Source organism: Hemitrygon akajei, chromosome 8 (genome assembly GCF_048418815.1).
Source record: "Hemitrygon akajei chromosome 8, sHemAka1.3, whole genome shotgun sequence".
NCBI classification, from domain to species: Eukaryota; Metazoa; Chordata; class Chondrichthyes; order Myliobatiformes; family Dasyatidae; genus Hemitrygon; species Hemitrygon akajei.
The window spans coordinates 102,933,721-102,953,153 of record NC_133131.1 but is presented as its reverse complement, the minus strand read 5'-3'; the positions used below and the strand labels follow the sequence as shown (position 1 = coordinate 102,953,153).

The following is a 19,433-nucleotide window of genomic DNA, read 5'->3' as shown; positions in this document are numbered from 1 at the left end:
AGTAAACCCGGGTAAATCTACTAGATGTGATAAAGGGTGCACCCCAACCCCAGCAGGACCATTTGACACATTACAAATGGACTTTATCGAGTTATCTAAGGTAAATTGTTATAAGTACTGTTTGGTTATAATCGACATCTTTAGTAAATGGATTGAAGCCTTCCCCACAACGAACAACAAGGCTTCCACGGTAGTGCGGATGCTACTGAAAGAAGTTATTCCTCGTTTTGGTATCCCACAAAGACTATCATCTGATAACAGCCCGCACTTCATTGGGAAAGTAAACAAAGAACTTTGCGAAATACTAAAGATTGAACAACAATTCCACTGTGCCTACCACCGAGTCGCAGGAATCGTGGAACGTGCAAACGGCACCCTGAAGGACAAACTAACTAAATTGACCGTTGAAACAGGACTAAATTGGCTTAAAGTCTTTCCCCTGGCACTGTATCACATGCACATTACACCTCAATCCGGTACCGGGTTAACTGCTGCAGAGATAGTTTACGGGCGCCCAAATAAAACCCCATGGGGCAGTGACCACAACCCCCCGCCAATACAAGTAGATCTACAAATGATGGGCGAGGAACTGCAGTGTTACCTCAAGCATTTAACTTCGTCTCTTAAGTCCCTACACACTCAGGTGACGGAAGCCTCAAGACCCCTTCCTGACAGAGAAGGCGAGTGGCAGGGAGCAGAACCAGGAGATTGGGTGTTAATAAGGAACTGGGATCGACCCAAGCTGGGACCCCGGTGGAAAGGACCGTACCAGGTCCTCCTGCAGACCCCTTCTGATGTCAAGGTGAAGGGACAAGAACGTTGGATTCATCTGAGCGATTGCAAGCGCTGGACCTCGGACTCACTAGAAACCACAGATAAATGAAGGGACTGATAAACGGACTTGATTGAACTGTTGTGTGTTTGAATTCCTTTTTCCTTGTGGTGTCACATCGTTGAAATTGTGCTCTGGCAATGGAAGGTAGGATGCTCTTGGCTATCTATACTCTTTTAGGGATAGTGGGGTATAGGACAGAGGTTGAGGGACAACTGGACAAGGAACCAAAAGCCCCTGAAAGGATCGAAGGGGGATATTTCAAGGCAGGAAAGGGATTGGGGCTTCCCCAAAGGCCCCACCCTTGAAAGACCCTCCTCGGAGTTTATAAGTGGCAACTATTTCCAAAACGTGCACAAACAACTGTATGGCACTACAACCATCATTTGCTATCCCCACCCCGCCAGTGTCTCCTCGCTCTTTACCGTTTTCCCCCACTGGGACCGTGTTGATCAGCCCTTCCGATGTGCCCCCGCCAGCAAAACATTGCCTGAGGGAAAGAGGGTGGAACTCACCTATGACTCTTCCACGGCCCCAGTTGTGGACTGTTTATTTGCCCCGTCCAACAGGTGGATGAGAAAAGATCTCTGGTGGGAGGGGAATCTCAAGCCCCCGAAAGGTGACCGAGTATATGAGAACTGCTTCTTCGGAACAGGGTGGGGGTGTTCAGACATGTATGTCTCAAAAAACGTCGCCTGCCTCTCCAAGCCCTGTAGGAAAAGGGAGTGTCACCCCACCAAGGACCCCTTAGGGATCTCTTGCTCTTGCCATGAGACAAAGTGCCAGTCCCTGGCCAAGGGGGGTGCAACTTCCTTGTGGGGAGGGGAACCGCACCCACCTCTGAGTCAACGATCAGGTATTCCTACGACCTAAGTATCGCAGGGGTGCCAAACAAGTGTACGCCCCTGCCGGTGTGGCAGAATGGAGTGATGCCATACACCTAAAGGGTCAGGGTTGCACTGAGACCATGTATACCCTCCCGGGGTATTTTTTCTTCTACAACGGCATTGCCACCAACTTCCTGAAGTACCCCTACCCTTCCTTGGTGGCCTATGGCACCCTCCTCCCTATAGCGGTCCCTTGCCCTGGAACTTGGGGTCCATCACGCCGCCCGCCTGGGAGGTACAAGAGAGAGGTCTCCCAGGAATTTTGTGCAGATTACCGAGTCCTGACCATCCTAACCGCAGGTCAGGTGGCCGGATACGGGGCAGCTGGCTTCTTCTCTTTGGGGGCATCAGGAACCGCTATGGCGGCCCACAATCGGAACTATCTGGCCTGTGGTCTCATGAGCCTTGGGAACGCCACCAGGGGAGCACTAAGACTCACAACTGACAGCCTTAACCAACTGCAGCTCTTCTCCATGCAAAACTGCTATGCACTTGATTATCTCCTCACCAGGGAGGGTGGGCTCTGCGCTATCGTAAAGGACAAATGCATAATGGGGCTAGACGATGCTACCGCCAACATAACATGGTACATGAACAAAATAGATGAACAGTTAGGATCCATCAAGGAAGGAACAGGTTGGGCAGGGTGGGGAGACTGGGGACTAAGTGCGTGGAAGGACTGGTTGATCAATGGGGCTATTTACGCGCTGATGGCTATTATCGGGATTTTTGTCTCTATCGCCATTGTTAAATGTGTCCTGAACCGCATGATGGCCTCGTTAGGGGACCTGCTGCCGGCTAAGTCACTGATGATAATGCGGGCAATTGGCGAGGCCACCGAACTCCTCGAACCTGCACCAGAGGATTTTCACGATATTGACAAGTGATCATTTCATGATCACAGGAGGGAATGAGAATGTGAAAAGGGTAAGGGGTACGTGTAGAGGGGGTGGGCAAGGGGCAAGTGTAGCAAAATATGTAGACAGGACAAGAGAGAGGTACATCATTGGGGAAGTAAGGAGAGGTAGCTAAAATAAGGTGCCAGGCCAGACATGGAGACCACAAGGAAAAGGGAACCTACGACCACAAGACAATATGCTTGGCAAAGTATTTTGAGGATACCTATTTCAAGTGTTTTGAAGTATGTCAGTATTAATTCTAGGTATTACACTTTAACCTTTGCTAATTCTGAGTATTTCGCATGCTTAGCTATGCAATAGCCAATCAGTTGATGAATTTGAATCAGTAACCATATTTGCGAATGTAATACCCTGCTTTTGGGTATAAGTATGACCTTTGTAAACCGACAAATTGGGAGTTGGCTACTTTACACCCGAAGTGCGTGGGGCTGCGAACTCCTCTCTGAATAAAAACCGTTTCAGAGGTAACTTTGTGTCTCTGGTGTTTTTCCTCAACTGAGCAGGTAACAGTTACAGGTTGACATCTCGAATAATATAATCTTTTTCAGGGACACAATTCCTCCTCTAATCCCAAAAACAGTACTCAATATGATATTAGGCCAGTGCAAGGCCTTTATGCAAAAAAGCATTCTTGGAGTTTCAGTCTTCTACTTCTCCAGTCACCTCCACTTTCTCCTGCCACGTCTTCCTCCCTCACATAACACAACATCCTTAGTAATGTAGATCTTATCAGGAACTCACCTTTACTACTACAGTCTGAGAGTAAGGAAGATTTTGCCTATTTGCATAAAATTAGCAATAAAGCATCAGCAGTCTATTTTACAACCATGGTTTTCTTAATTTCAAAGATTAATTTATTATCAAAGTATATATCCATATCCAACCTTGAGATTCATCTCCAGATAGCCATGAAACAAAGAAAGAACATAAACGTCATTCAGAAAGAAACGTCAAACCCACCACCAGCACAAAAAAGAACGTCATCCTGATCATCAACCCCCAAATCCCCCTTCCCAAACAGAAAAAGAACATCAACCCCCTCCCATGCACAAAATGCAACAAGAACATTGACCCCTAAACCCCCTCCCCCACACAAAAAACTAACAATGTAAAAGATCATCAATTCCCTCTCTCACACAACAAAACAGAAAGCAATGGGCAAAAAACACAATATAAAAACCATAAAAGTCCACAATCCACAACGCAGAACCATGGTAACATCTTCATCATCGAAGAGAGACACCTCACGGGTACAAAAGCCTACCTGCCTGCCAAAGTGAGCCACATAGCAATAGGCTGCTCATAGACTCCTTCTCCAGCAGATATTAAAAGCAGGCAGTTGGCACTGAACTCTTACTCCCCTTCCCCATTTGTCTCAATCTTCCTTGATGCTTTAATCAGTGATTAATTAATGATTTAAATGGCAAAATGGAGTCAAACATCATCTCCAAGTCTCTTTGCACTGAGGCCGTACCTGTACCCACTTGCTTTCCGGAATCTTCTTGGAGACATCGAAATACTGGATCATTCATTCAATCTCCAGACTATAAATTGCAGGTTCTAACAGTCCCAGAATCACATTTAGGATGAAAACAGATGTAGAAGTAGTAAGAAGACATTTTCATGGACTATCTGCAAGATGTCAACCATGGGAGCATTGTATGCTAGCAGTATCTTGATCGAATAGCAACATGCAAGTAAAAAATATTAAGAGTTCAAAATAAACTGTTGATTTACAATGACCAATTTTATGTTTCTATAAACCACATTCAAGCCCAAAAGTATGGCAAAGAATGCACAGGATAGAGTGAGATTATGATCGTGATGCTTTCCTCGCAAATCTTCAACATCATCATGTGCCAGAGCCTTGGCGACTACTTTCTTCTACTACAATCTGTCGGCAGTCAAACCTCTTGCACCTCTGGCGGTGAGGCTGGTCCACTTCTTGATGTTGTCGATCCAGGTTCTCCTCTGTCTGCCTTGGGAGCAGCTTCCTTGTTCCAGTGTGTCATCAGTTCTTGAGATGTGTCCAAAATAACAAAGTTTCCTTTGGATAACAGTTTCCAGATGTATTGGTTTCGTACCAATCTTTTCTTGGATGAAATTGTTGGATCTCCTTTCAATGTATGATACCCTGACGATCCATTTGTATGTCCACATCTCAAATGCTGTCAACTTCTTTTCATCAGTTGCTTTTAGGGTCTATGTTTCACAGCCATATAGGGTTACTGGCCAGACGAGACTCCTGAGGAGGTATATCTTGGTGCCAGTGTTCACAGATCTATCTTTCCAGATATTCTAGAGTTTGGTAGTGCTTGTGCATGCCATTGCTAGCCTTCACCTTATTTCCTCGCTGCATTCGTTTGTGTCATTTAGTTCTGCACCAAGGTATATAAAGGAGGACACTTGTTTGATCTTGTTGTTTCCAATGTAGATGTCAGCATTAATTGCAGTTTTGCTTATCACCATAACTTTGGTCTTTTTGCCATTTATCAGCAATCCAAATTCAGCAGAGGCTTTTGCGACATTACTGAGTAGTGCTTGTAGGTCTTCTGTTGTGGCTAGCAGGGCTGTGTCATCTGTGTATCTCAAGTTACTGACAGTTCTTCCTCTTATTTTAATGCCAGTATTGTCTGTAATTGCCAGTCTCATGATCATCTCAGAGTAGACGTTAAAAAGTTGTGGAGAAAGGATGCAGCCTTGGCGGACTCCTTTCCCATTGCAGAATGATTCAGTCTCACCAGATGTGGTCCGAAGGCTGGAATATTGTGTAGCATACAGTGTTCAGCAGCAGTAATAAAATCCAGTCCTTCAAGCATGTGAGATTAGATTGGATAAAGCAATGACATAATCAAAGATAATTATTTTCCTGAATGTAAAAGTAACATGATCTGCTGTAGAGCAGATTATTCTGATTTAGAAACACGTTTCTGGGAATGAAGTTGAAATTATAAAGATAAAATTACTCTGCTGTTTTTTGTTTTCATTTTTTTAAACAAATCATGACCTAGCATCAACTGGTGCCTGCCAATGCAACTGAACCCATGCTATGCAAGCTCCATGAACAGCTGCCAGTTGTATACTGAAGATTAAACTTGACACAGGTTTCTAAGGAGAATGCAAAATATAACAAACTTGCCAACAATAGAACATGAACAGGCATAGAACTATGAGACATAGGTGGAGGAGGATTCATGATGGCTCGAAATTGCAACTGCTTCGTGTTCATCTACAAAAGCATTTTGATTTCTACCTTAGATGTCTCTCCCTTCCCTTTCAGGTGGATGGGGTTCTGTTGAAGACCCTAACCTGGAGTCACACTCAGATTTCAGTTCTTTGCGGCAGTGGGACCTGCTCCTGGGGCTCATGGCCGGCCACTTTTTGATATCCCAAGGATGCGGCCTAGAAGACAAGCGTGCCCTCGGGGTTCTGAGATTTTGTGGCCCTGAAGATGAGCTGATTCTAAGTTGATGCTAAATGAAGTGTCACGGGAGGGAATGCAACATTAGGAACAGAGGATCAGCTATCAGAGGCTCTGTACTCGGTGAGTTGTGCTCTCTCCCTTTCTTGTTGGTGGGTGAGAGTTTGTTGCCAATTTTAAGATCACAGAACTCGGGGGGAAGAAAAGCAGTGTGACAGACTTTTAACACTGTAAATCAGTGAGTTGTTATGTCTCCCCTCTTGCTGTGAAAGGGGACACCACTTTGTTAGGGAGAACTTTGCTATTGCATGCTTGGAGGGTGGAGGGTTGGAATGCTTTTTTTGCGGAAGTAGGTGGGGGAGGGTTGTTACTTTGCTGCTGCTTGTATGTGGGAGAGAGAAGTACGGGGGATTTTAGGGTACTAACATTTTAACTGTCATTCATTCTGCGGGGCACTCTTCTGCTTTTGTGGATGTCTGTGAAGAAAAAGAATTTCAGGATGTATATTGCTGTTATGAGTGATGAACAGACCTGATGGACAATGGGGTACAGAGTTAACCATTCCCCTCCTGAGAACCACGAACTATTACTGTTGCTATGCTGACCATGAGAAAGAGAGATGGAAAAACAAGCAAGAACATCGGTGACAGATAAGAGAGAGGGGGAAATTGCTGATTAACCGTATTGTGACTCCTTTTTGAATTATTTACTGTTTCGCTGCAAGGACAATAGTTTGCTTATAAACATTCCTCAGTGGATTGAAGGAGCGGCCTTATTTGATGGACACAGTCATTCAGGAGTGATGGATAGCTGAGACCCCGTGAGTAGGGATAAAAGACAGGTCTGGAGAGACACCCTCCAGACACGCCAGTGGACACTGATTGAGTGTTGGAACCCACAAGAAAGGTGGGGGCTTCAAAGACCGAACCAGGAAGTCGGTCATTAAGGCTATCAGTGTTAAAGCAGGGCCAGTGGGGGCTTGTGTGTGTGTCCACTCATGCCAGAGTGATGAGTCCACCATAGAAGAACAGTCTAGCAGAAGGATGGAGAGGTCATAACTGAATGACCACACCGATACGACGGATTAAGAAAGCAAAGGAAGGTTTGCCTGACTGTAGCTGTTACATCTCGCTCGCTCTCTCTCTCTCTCCAACGATTACAATTCAACAACCATAACTACATCAGCACTTATGAACTGAACTGAACTTTATACTTTTCTATGACAATTTATTTACCCCTAGACATCGATAGAGCTTGTTTATTATTGATTATTATTATTCCTACACTTTTAGGTTTATTACTGCTAACTTGTTTTATATGTATATTTGCAGTATTGATATGGTTTTGCTTATTTTTATTAATAAACACCTTTAGTATAGTACCACCAGACTCCAACGAATTCTTCTTTCTCTGCTGGTTACACACCCAGTTACAGGGTACGTAACATTGCATACATTTCTCTGAAATTAATTGAAACTATTGAGCATAAACTGGAAAAGAATAATGGAAATTCATCCAAGGTTTACAGTTGCAAAGTATTTGGGATTTTATTTCAGAAAATCATTAAACATGTCATTAGGCTAAAAAAAAATGTCAGAACTGTAGAATACAGATTAAATATATTCCAACTTTGCTGATCAATCAGAAGGAATGATTAAATCAGGCTGGGGCTGGATGCATAGAGATGGTAGAAACTGAAGTAGTGGAGAACAGTGTAGTGAGTATTAGCAGAATTTTTTTTGGTAAGTTAACCCAAATGTAAATTTTGTTAAATTTGATCTAAGTAGATATTTCATTGCTGCATAATTCAAGCCAACCTGAAGCAATTTTAGAAATACCAAGTTTGCCAGAATTGAAATTAGACATTTGAAAATGACATATGGCCTGATTATCATCAGTCATATACACTAACAAGGCAGCTAACATTAATATCTTCTAGCTACTCAGATAAGGCACAGACCAATGAATCCATTCTTCCTTGTTGATAATGTCACTGAAAAACTCTCATTTCCATTATCCTTTACAACTTTGCCATTAACTGAGAAGTAAAGCAAGCAGCTACGGCGCCTTGAAAAAGGTATTCAGCCCCCACTATTTTCACATTTTACTGTCCTATTTTCTAAATTTAAAATGGATTGAGGCAGGATGTTTGAGATAATCTCCAAAACATTGTGCAACATCTCAAATCAAAAGAATAATTATATTAAACCTGTTCGATTAATTCACTAAACATTAAAAAATAAAATTGTCAGGCTGAAGAAGTATTCATCCCTGATGTTCACTTTCCTCAGGTGCAATATACAGGTAGTACTTTACCGACCCACCCAATTTGTTGATGTAGAAAACTGGTGGATCACCTGTTTTCAATGAAGTCATAAGAATAAATAATCCTCTCTCTGTAAGGTCCAAAAGTATGGTAGGTTTTCAACAGACCAAACCAAAATGAAGACAAAAGAGCATTCAAAACAAGCAGAGACATGGTAATAGAGAAACACAAATGTGGGGAAGGGTACAAGACCATCTCAAAGACACTGAATATACCTCAGAGCTCAGTGCAGTCCATCATGAAGAAGTGGAAAAAAAATATGAAACCACAGTCATACTGCCAAGGTCAGGCCACCATTCTAATCTTAGTTGCCAGAGAAGAATGACACTTGTAAGAGAGGCTACTGTGACACCAACAGCCACTCTGAGTGAGCTGCAGAAGTCAATACCTGCAATTGGAGATGAAATTCCTGGCTCCAAAATCTCTACGGCTTGCACGAAAAGGGTATGTAGGTAAGACTGGCAAGGATGAAGGTCTGGCTTAAAAAAAAGCAAATCCTTCTTTGCAAAGCGTCACTTAAAAGATACTGTAAAGATGTGGAAGAAGGTCTTGTGGTTGGATGAAACTAAAGTGGAATTTTCTGGTCTCAAATCTAAGCAGTATGTTTAGTGTAAATCTGATTCTGCACATCAGCCATGTAACACCATCCTTACTATAACTTATGGCGGATGTAGCACCATGCTATTGGTATGCTTTTCAGCTGCAGGAACTGGAAATCTGGTCAGGATTATGGGAAGATGAATGCTGATAAATACAGTGATTTCCTGGATAAAAACCTGCTAGCCTCTGCGAGAAAGCTTAATCTGTGGAGGAAGTTCATCCTTCAGTAGGACAGCGACCCAAAGCACACTGCCAGAACAAGCATAGGGTGGCTTCAAATGAAGAAAATTGATATCCTTGAGTGGCCCAGTTATAGTCCTGACCTTAACCTGATCAAACATCTCTGGCAAGACCTCAAGATTGCTGTCCACCTCTGCTCCCCAACTAACCTGGCACAGTTTGAGCAATTTTGCAAGGAGGAATGGGGAAAACTTGCTTCATCACATTGTGCAAAGCTAATAGAGACTTACCCAAAAAGACTACAGGTTGTAATAACTGCGAGAGGTGGTTCAAGTACTGATCAATGGGGGATGAATACTTTTGAACTGCTGCCATTTCAGTTTTTCATGATTTACATTTTTCCTTATTTTTTGGGCTCTACTGTGAATAAGGAGCATGTGCTTCACAAATGAAAATTTCCAGTTAAATTGATCAAAATCCCTAGTTGTGATACTTATTTATGTAAACAAAGGGTTGGGACTGAATACTTTTACAAAGCACTATATAAAAATAACTGGGATGTTATAATTGAAACAAAGCAACTTTTTGAACCTTAAGTCAAAGAGACTAAGTACGGTAGGTTCTGAAACTTAAAAAAATATTTCCAATTTCAAACCAAGAAAAAAACAAAAAGCAAATCCTAACATTGTAAACTAAATTTAAAATTTTCGTTGTATAACACTTTGACACTTCCACCACTTCCATGGGGGTTACTGTTCATCTTGCACTTTTTTTTTCTATTTTTGATTAGGAAGGTATAAGGACATCAAATTTCCAATTATTAACAATGCAATGTTAAAGCATCAGAAAGATAGTTATATGACTTGTTGAATTTCAGATAATAATCATGGAAAAGACTGTATATGTTCTGTATAGGCATTCACCCTTAAATATAGTAGCACAGTTGTTTTGTTACTAGGCTAGTGCTAAGAATCTTATATTAATGATCAGGGGTTGAGTACAAATTCTGCCTCAACACATGGGAATTGAAATTAAAGTAATAAAATAAATAAATAACAGGAAATTGGTGCTAAAAAAAATCAACAATTTTCATTCACCAGAAAGCTAATCTGATTAACTAAAGTCATTCAGGAAGGAACTCATCAATCTTACTTGTGGCATTGTGCAAGAAGAGCCCTAAGTTACTATGGATGGACAAGAGGTGCTAACCCTGCTATCATAAACCACATACTATTAAAAATATGTATATTTTAAATCAGCGTGACTAATGTGTGTGCAGCTCAGACCTGAAATACTTCAGCAATTTTGAGATCATCTTTCAAATGAAACAAACATGTTTTGTAAGGTAACCTCCAAAGGTAAAAAATGGTCAAATCTAATCCAATCCAGTATATTTGATTTAATGATATGTGATTTACAACATATTGGTACACTTAAACTAAAAACAGAATACTGAAATGCCCAGTGGGTCAGATAGCCTATTTGGAATGAGAATTAGTTAATGTTGAAGGTTATTGGCACAGCAAAAAGAAAATAAGTAGGTAACAGAGCAGGTGGGGATGAAACAAAGGGAACTCTCTGATAGGGAAGACTATGCATCGATGTGGTAGTTAACAGACCGAAAACTCAAATCATCTTCAGTGTAATACATTGTTATCAGAAAGTTGGGGAACAATGTCCAGCAGACAAGATTGTAGCAAAATAAACAAGAAAAACTGAGCTAAAACGAGAACAGATAGAAATGGTTATGACACAAGTAAAAAGAAAGAGCACGTTAACTGAAGTTGTATAATTTGTGATCTATCCTTACAGGCTGTAACATGCCCAGATAGAACATGCTGTTCCCCAGACTTGCATTGGGCATCATTGTAATAGCACAGGAGATCATAAACAGAAAGGTTAGAGTGCGAGTGACGGTACATTCAAGTGGCAAGAGACAGGAAATTAAGTCACTCCTGCAAACTGAGCCCAGGTGCTTCATATCCGATCACCCAAACTGTTTGGTTTCCAGAGTCCACACTGCATGAGGCGAAGCGGTGAAAGCAAACATGGATGCAGTCAAGTGTTCTGCTTGTTGTGGGAGAGGGAAATCACAATTTACAAAGTAAAAAGGTATTTCATAGGCACCAGTGTGTGCTGTCGTATTATTGGATCAAATGCAACAGAGGTGGAGGAAGTGAGAAAATGGAGTCCTCTCTGGAACTAGCATTGAAGTAAGTATAATCACAGACAATGTTGATGACTAGTTTATCCCTGGAGAGGAAGGTGGGAATTAACAGCAGATGTAGTTGCAGTGGTTTTGTTTTGTTTGTATAGTCTGGACACGTGCTGCTGCCTTGCCATTAGCAACTCATGAAATGAAGCATCTTAATCTTAATTGCCAGTCAATAGTCACAACAGAATAGGCACCGATTCTCCTCTAAGTCTCAACATTGTGCCTTACACATACAATACACTTAGGAGGAGGACATGTGTTTAATTGATCTTGCTACCTAACCAGATGAATAGAAAACAGAGGCAGAAATTGGCAGACAATCACTTCTTCCAGCACCCCCACCTCCCCAAACAAATTGTTGTTTTCAAAATCTTGCACTATTTCTATGTACTACATATCAGAAATGAATTTTTTTGGACACAGAACAAGTAATGCATCTGCACAGCTACTGCTTCAAGCCACATGAAGAGGAAAATGTGCCTTAAAAAGTCAAGACAAAGTTGATTGCTGTATTTGAGGCTTCAATTTAAAAATTCAAGTGATGTATTAGTTGCAACAAGGCTAGTGCCCCACTACAACAAACTTAAGAGGACAATGGCGCCTAACGGCAACTCCTTTGCTTCATCTTCTGAAGCAGCTCTATTTCTATCTTTAATATCTCTTTTTTCCTTTTCAAGGTTCTTTTGAAGACCCTAACCTGGAGTTACACACTGACTTCGGGTCTTTGTGGAAATCTGACACACTCTCAGGGCCTCACGGCCAGCTGCTTTTCAATATGCCAAGGATGTGGTCTGGAAGACTAGCGTGCCTTCAGGGTGCTGAATGTTTGTGGTTGGTGTCACTGTTGCCAATGCGTCGTGGGAGATGGAAGGTCGTAAGCAGTGAGTTGGCTACTGGCTGTGTGCCCTAAGACCCAAGTACTTTGGGCACAGAGCTCGGAAGAAGCGATGCAAAAGACTTTTAATACCATAAATCAGTGGGTTGTTTTGTTATGTCTCTCCTCTCGCTGTGAAACGGGGACACCTCTTTTTCCCTTATTAATGAGAGATGTTGGTATGTTGAATTACCAGGTGAACGAGTAGTCTTTGGGGTACTGCAAGTCTGTGTCTTTATTGATGCTTTGCTGCATGTTTGAGTGCTCAGTGGGGGGTGCCGATGCTTTTTACTGGTGGACGGGGGGGGGGGGGGGGTAAGATTGTTGCTTATGCATGGAAGGGGGAGCTTTGGGGTTCTAACATTTAACTGTCATTCATTCTTTGGGGCACTCCTCTGTTTTTGTGGATGGTTGCAAAGAAGAATAATTTCAAGATGTATATTGTATACATTTTTCTGTGTGGATAGCCAGAGGCTTTTTCGTGAATGTGTGGGTTTCCTTAGGGTGCTCCGGTTTTCTCCCAAAGTCCCAAGATATATTGGCTAGTAGGTTAATTGGTCACTGTAAGTTGTCCCAAGATGAGGCCAGAATTAAATCAGGGGATTGCTAAGCAGCACAGCTCGAAGGGCTGGAAGGATCTGATCCACACTGTATCTCAATAAATAAATAAAATATGTCTGGAAATTCTATCAAAATCCCATCTAAAATACCTAGAGTCAGAAAAATAATCTACTTATTCAGCCAGATAGATTTAATATTTATAGCATTCTTTTCCCATTCCTTCCAAGAATTCAAGGCTTAAAACATGTTCCATAAGGACTTGTGGCCTAATAAAGTAAATGGTAACTTTTATTAGAGTATAATCTTGTGTTTACAGTAAAGAATTATTAGCATGACAAAGTTTTTTGCCTGAGTTTGAGTCAATTTATTAACTTCTTTTGAAAGATAGATAGATAGATAGATAGATACTTTATTCATCCCCATGGTGAAATTCAACTTTTTTCCAATGTCCCATACACTTGCTGTAGCAAAACTAATTACATACAATACTTAACTCAGTAAAAAAAAATATGATATGCATCTAAATCACCGTCTCAAAAAGCATTAATAGCTTTAAAAGTTCTTAAGTCCTGGAGGTAGAATTGTAAAGCCTAATGGCATTGGGGAGTATTGACCTCTTCATCCTGTCTGAGGAGCATTGCATCGATAGTAACCTGTCACTGAAACTGCTTCTCTGTCTCTGGATGGTGCTATGTAGAGGATGTTCAGAGTTATCCATAATTGACCGTAGCCTACTCAGCGCCCTTCGTTCAGCTACCGATGTTAAACTCTCCAGTCCTTTGCCCACGACAGAGCCCGCCTTCCTTACCAGCTTATCAAGACGTAAGGCGTCCCTCTTCTTAATGCTTCCTCCCCAACACGCCACCACAAAGAAGAGGGCGCTCTCCACAACTGACCTATAGAACATCTTCAGCATCTCACTACAGACATTGAATGACTTATGTTGAAAGCTATAAAGAACTGAATTTACACAATTTTCTGACTGTGCTTCCCACAGGAAGTTTTGAATGACAGTAGAAACATAGAAAAAACATAGAAAACCTACAGCACAATACAGGCCCTTTGGCCCACAAAGTTGTGCTGAACATGTCCCTACCTTAGAACTAACTAGGCTTTACCCATAGCCCTCTATTTTTCTGAGCTCCATGTAGCCATCCAGGTGTCTCTTAAAAGTCCCTATCGTTTCCTGCCTCTACCACCGCCACTGGCAGCCCATTCCGCGCACTCACCACTCTCTGCGTAAAAAAAAACTTACCCCTGACAACTCCTCTGTACATACTTCCAAGCATCTTAAAACTGTGCCCTCTTGTGCTAGCCATTTTAGCCCTGGGGAAAAGCCTCTGACTATCCACACAATCAATGCCTCTCATTATTTTGTGCACCTCTATCAGGGCACCTCTCATCCTCCGTCGCTCCAAGGAGAAAAGGCCGATTCAATCAACCTATTCTCATAAAGCACGCTCACCAATCCAGGCAACATCCTTGTAAATCTCCTCTGCACCCTTTCTATGGTTTCCACATCCTTCCTGTAGTGAGGTGACCAGAATTGAGCACAGTACTCCAAGTGGGGTCTGACCAGGGTCCTATTTAGCTATAACATTACCTCTCGGCTCTTAAACTCAATCCCATGGTTGATGAAGGTTAATGCACCATATGCCTACTTAACCACAGAGTCAACCTGCGTAGCAGCTTTAGGTGTCCTATGGACTCGGGCACCAAGATCCCTCTGATCCTCCACATTACCACAAGTCTTACCATTAATACTATATTTTGCCATCATATTTGACCTACCAAAATGAACCACAGTGGCACATATCACACATTTAGGCCTAACACAGGCAAGATCTTCTCACCTTCCAAGATAAAACACGGAAAACTGGAAGTTTTCATTGTAAATCACCAAACTTTCATTATTTACCTCTAGAAACTGGCATGGCTTCTCAGAACAGGTCTTTCTTTACAAGTTAAAAAAAATTGTGAACTTAATTGTAAATGTTATTCTTACAATAGTGAAGTTATGAAAAATTAATTTTTAAAAAGATGGAAATGCTACAATGCATGAAGCTGTTCTTCTCAAACAGTTATATGAATTGACATTGATTGAGAAATAAGTATTGGCTCAGGCAATCCATTGTTTTTCTTCCAAATAGTGGCATTGGATCTCCTGTCCAAAGAAGCCTTAACATCACAGTCAGCACTGCCAATATTGCAACAAGCATTCAATACAGTACTACACAGAAAAGCAGAAATTTGATTGATAAGCTTCTACATCATAATGAAGACAGTAACACTTCAGAAATCTACCTTCCATCTTGTGAAATCGTTTTCATCATTCCAATTGTACCCCTTGCATGTCAAAGTAGTAAAAAGGAAAGGGAGCTTGAGAGAGCAGAAATCATTTACTGAGTTCCTGTTTACGCTCGAAATAAAATGCTGTCATTGGATTCTATACAAGCAACTGTTATTGTCAGGAACCCTTGTCTGAAGCTTTAGTTTAAATGTCTTAAGTCTGTCCCTTTGACAATGAATATTACCCCAGTATAGCAAATGCTTCTAAATCTTATTCAGCTTGAATCGATGACCTTTAACCCAAAAGTGAGAATATTAGCAGTGAGGCAAGGTAGTATATTATCTCCTCCTTTACGTCATCAGATTCGGCAAATGAAATCACTGGCCAGTTACTTTGGCTAAATGCATCTTGTGGTACAGATGCATTACTACAGAAAGGAAACTAGGACTTGCAGCAACATGCAAATAACAACCGCGCGAATCAATAAGTGTATTCACTTTACTAAAAGCAGTATAAATATCAGAGAATGACATAGGGCAGTTATTGTCCTTGTTCTGGTTCTTTCGAATGAACATGACCTTCCTACTCTAAAGCAGTCTTGCAAAATTTTTCCATTCAAGACTCCCCGCACTGGATTTCAGAAAATCTGCTTCCAAAAATCTTTAAATTCTTCACTGCATAACAAACTCTCCTTATGTCAGCTCTATTGCTTCAGCCATTTACCTTAAAATTCAATTTTATCAACTTTTGTCACTCAAAATACTTGCTCTATTGAGATCTTTTAAGATTTTGAGGATTGTATTAATTAATTTTTAACTTTCTTTGCCACAAGGACATATTTGCGAAAGGCCACCCTTTCCTGCTTGGATTCTGGATTAGTTGTCACAGTTCAATTATCAACGGTTCATCAATCTATTCAGACAGGCCCCAGACTGTGCTCCTGATGGCACTGTGATTATAACACAAATTTTGTGCTAACCATGTCGTATCGATTGTTAAGTTTGTTTTGGGAGGCTTACAAAGAACCTTTTTTAGGGTTACCAACTTCAATTATTAAACAGTAAAATACCAGCTTAAAAATGCTGCATGAATGCATTAGATACCGCGTTCACTAGGATTAAACAAATAACAATAAGATCCTTTATTGTCATTTAAAGGGCTAGAAACTAAATGAGGCCTAAATACAATCTGAAGAAATAAGCTATCTGAAACATTGCCTGTAATCTGTTACCTTATTTATTTTGAAAATCTTGAAAACTAAATTAGACTTTGTGCTCAAGTCTGGCAAAAATAATTATGTCAATTTTTTAAAATACAAATATTTATAATTTCATGAAATTATTTTTAAAGAATAACATTGGAATATTATTTTACTTATATACAGTACATACCTAGAATAGTAGCACCAGCTAGAAAATTTTAAATTTTATTTTGCCTACATTTTCCAATATTTTATAAAATCATAAAAAGGTAACAATAGTTAAAGTATTTCAAATTTTGTTTAAAAGATGCTCAAATTCTTTTAGTTTAAACATACATTGATATGAATATTTGCCTTTAAATGAAGTGTTTGAATATGCCAAGTAAAATGAACATAATGTAACCAGTGAAAATGGTGAATAGTGAAGCTTACTGAAATACAGATTTCTGAATGATCCATGAATGCAACCTTGCTATTCCTCATTTGCACTATTTATGTATCTTGTTGTAAATTTCATGCCTTGTACTGTACTACTGCCGTAAAATAATAAATTTCATGATGGATGTCAGTGATAATGAACCTAATTTTGATTCTGAGATCCGTTTGCTTTGGCTTGATAGATAAAACCATTCTCTAATTCTGCACAAAACTACGATAGGTATTTCTCATTGTGCTTTCAGTTAAAATGCAAGGAAAATTCATTTACAAATATGAATCAGGTATTTTCTCAGCAATTGCTCACGCAGAAGACAAACAATTTCAGCTTTATCAATGAACCATGCAACTTTTCATCCAGTGGTGAAGTTTTAACAACATAAATGGATTCAATGTTAAGAGTATTTCTTCTTAATTCAAATACCTTCAATAAAAGGGTCTGTTCAGATATAACCTTTAAAGTCCCTATTTGTCATCAAAACATCAGGACACTACTTCAATACCATTTTAAGTACTCTAGTCATTACGCAAAGTTGACTGTATATCCTTTATTTCTTCACATTCATTAAGACTGAAGACTATTGTTTTTAGAATAACATCTAAACCGTTTCCTATTCAATGAACTGCAATGATTCATAGTGAAATATTAGGAATACCTGAAATTTGGACAACGTGCACAGCACCATATAAGTATTTGTGCTTTTGCCAATATTTCTTCCACTTTATTCAATTATGTAAACATAAATTGAAAGATCTCTTTGCAGCAAAGATGAAATGTTTCCACATTAATTTTTTTTCAATTACCAGAAAGCATTAACAATTTTAAAAGAAATAAACTTTCTAGGACTTAGAACGTATAAATACCCACTGAAACAGATTAAGAGCCCTCCGAAGCTTACGACTTCATTTTTTAAAAATTGATTGTTCAATTGAAGAACAGTAATAGTCATAATAAATAGTGAATTCTTATTAAAAAGATGCGACACTACAATAAAAGATGCACAAAGGCAAATTAGAATTACTGACCTCACAAAATGTGCTGTCACCTTAATGAAATATAAAAGCTTTTTTTTACAATTGCTTCTCCACTGTGAGCACAAGTATGGTTGTTTATCTGATGATTCCAAGGTTGGACAGATGGCCAGGAGCCCTGGGTCCTGCATGTATGAAGGAGACTTTGCGGTACATAGCTTAGCCTTTGGCAGATAAGCCTGAGTCAGACACAGTGAGCTCACAACCTCTTACCCAATCATTTAAATTAGTAGCACAAGAGTAGATCAGCCTAAATCTGATCAGTAAAGGACCAGAGGATAAAACATTAAACAAATGAAGCTTCAAAATTGACTGGGAGAAACCATAAATAAACCAATTTTTTGCAACTATGGCAAAAAAAAATTGTGGTTTTGAAATAGCCAAATTTATAGGGGATGGAGAAATCATAGCTGCTTCCTTACTGTGGGCGTTATTAACTGGAAAAGCAAGAAACATTCCATATATTATCAGATTACTTTTGCACGTCTCCAGCCCTGTAATTCTCATGCATTTTTGTTTGCAAAAAAATGCTTCTTTTCTGAAGATAAAGCATTGAGTTCGACAATTAAACACATAACTAAATGAATCAGTGGAGCAGAAGTGGCAGATTTAATTGCAGCCTTGAACTAAAGTGTAACTAATTATGGGGTCCGTGATCCATGTCAAATTTTACCCAACACAATTGATTCTTCTGAACCCAGCAACAGCAAAAAATAAGCAAGCAGATAATACAGTGTTCAATCTAACTGAAAATAAACCAGATGCCTTAGATTCACAATGAATTCAGATGATCATATTAAAAAAATAAGCTGCAAATTTGTTGATGACATCTGTTTCATCTGAGTTGAATATTATTTAAATACTTATCTATCAGATTGATAACAAGTTATACAATCATTTTCATTTTATATGGATGTGATAGATAGCTGAATGATTAAACCAATACATAATTAATAATAAAAAAAAATTCTCATTTTGTAACATCAACTCATTGATTTATTATCTGGGTTAGGCCCATAATCTGTTTTACACATCAACAATTAAAGAAGATAGAAACATTTCTTTGCAAAGCAATGAAGTTAGACAGTATTACATGCTTCTACCTTTTGCAAGTTATTTTATAAGTTGCTCAGGAAATATGTTTTAATTCCAAACATTTAGAACCATAGAACACTACAGCACAGTACAGACCCTTCAGCCCTCCATGTTGTGCCGACCCATATAATCCTTAAAAAAAAGTACTAAACCCACACTACCCCATAACCCTCCATTTTTCCTTCATCCATGTGCCTGTCCAAGAGGCTCTTAAATACCCCTAATGTTTTAGCCTCCACCACCATCCCTGGCAAGTCATTCCAGGCACTCACAACCCTGTGTAAAAAATTTAACCCTGATGTCTCCCCTAAACTTCCCTCCCTTAATTTTGTACATATGCCCTCTGGTGTTTGCTATTGGTGCCCTGGGAAACAGGTACTGACTATCCACCCTATCTATGCCTCTCATAATCTTGTAGACCTCTATCAAGTCCCCTCTCATTCTTCTACGCTCCAAAGAGAAAAGTCCCAGTTCTGCTAACCTTGCTTCATATGACTTGTTCTCCAAACCGGGCAACATCCTGGTAAGTCTCCTCTGCACCCTCTCCATAGCTTCCACATCCTA

General features: G+C 40.1%; 1 protein-coding gene across 8 annotated transcripts in view; it reads right to left on the bottom strand.

Annotated features, from left to right (window-relative positions):
- LOC140732123 (poly(rC)-binding protein 3) overlaps nt 1–19,433 on the bottom strand; it is a 199,773-nt gene that overhangs the window by 99,850 nt on the left and 80,490 nt on the right. The window contains exon 1 of one of the 8 annotated variants that reach the window (XM_073054302.1): nt 17,769–17,890. The exons of the other annotated variants lie outside the window; for them this stretch is intronic. The gene's annotated coding sequence lies outside the window, so the exon portion shown is untranslated. Of the gene's footprint in view, nt 1–17,768; nt 17,891–19,433 lie in introns of those variants that run through there. 8 annotated transcript variants of the gene reach the window in all.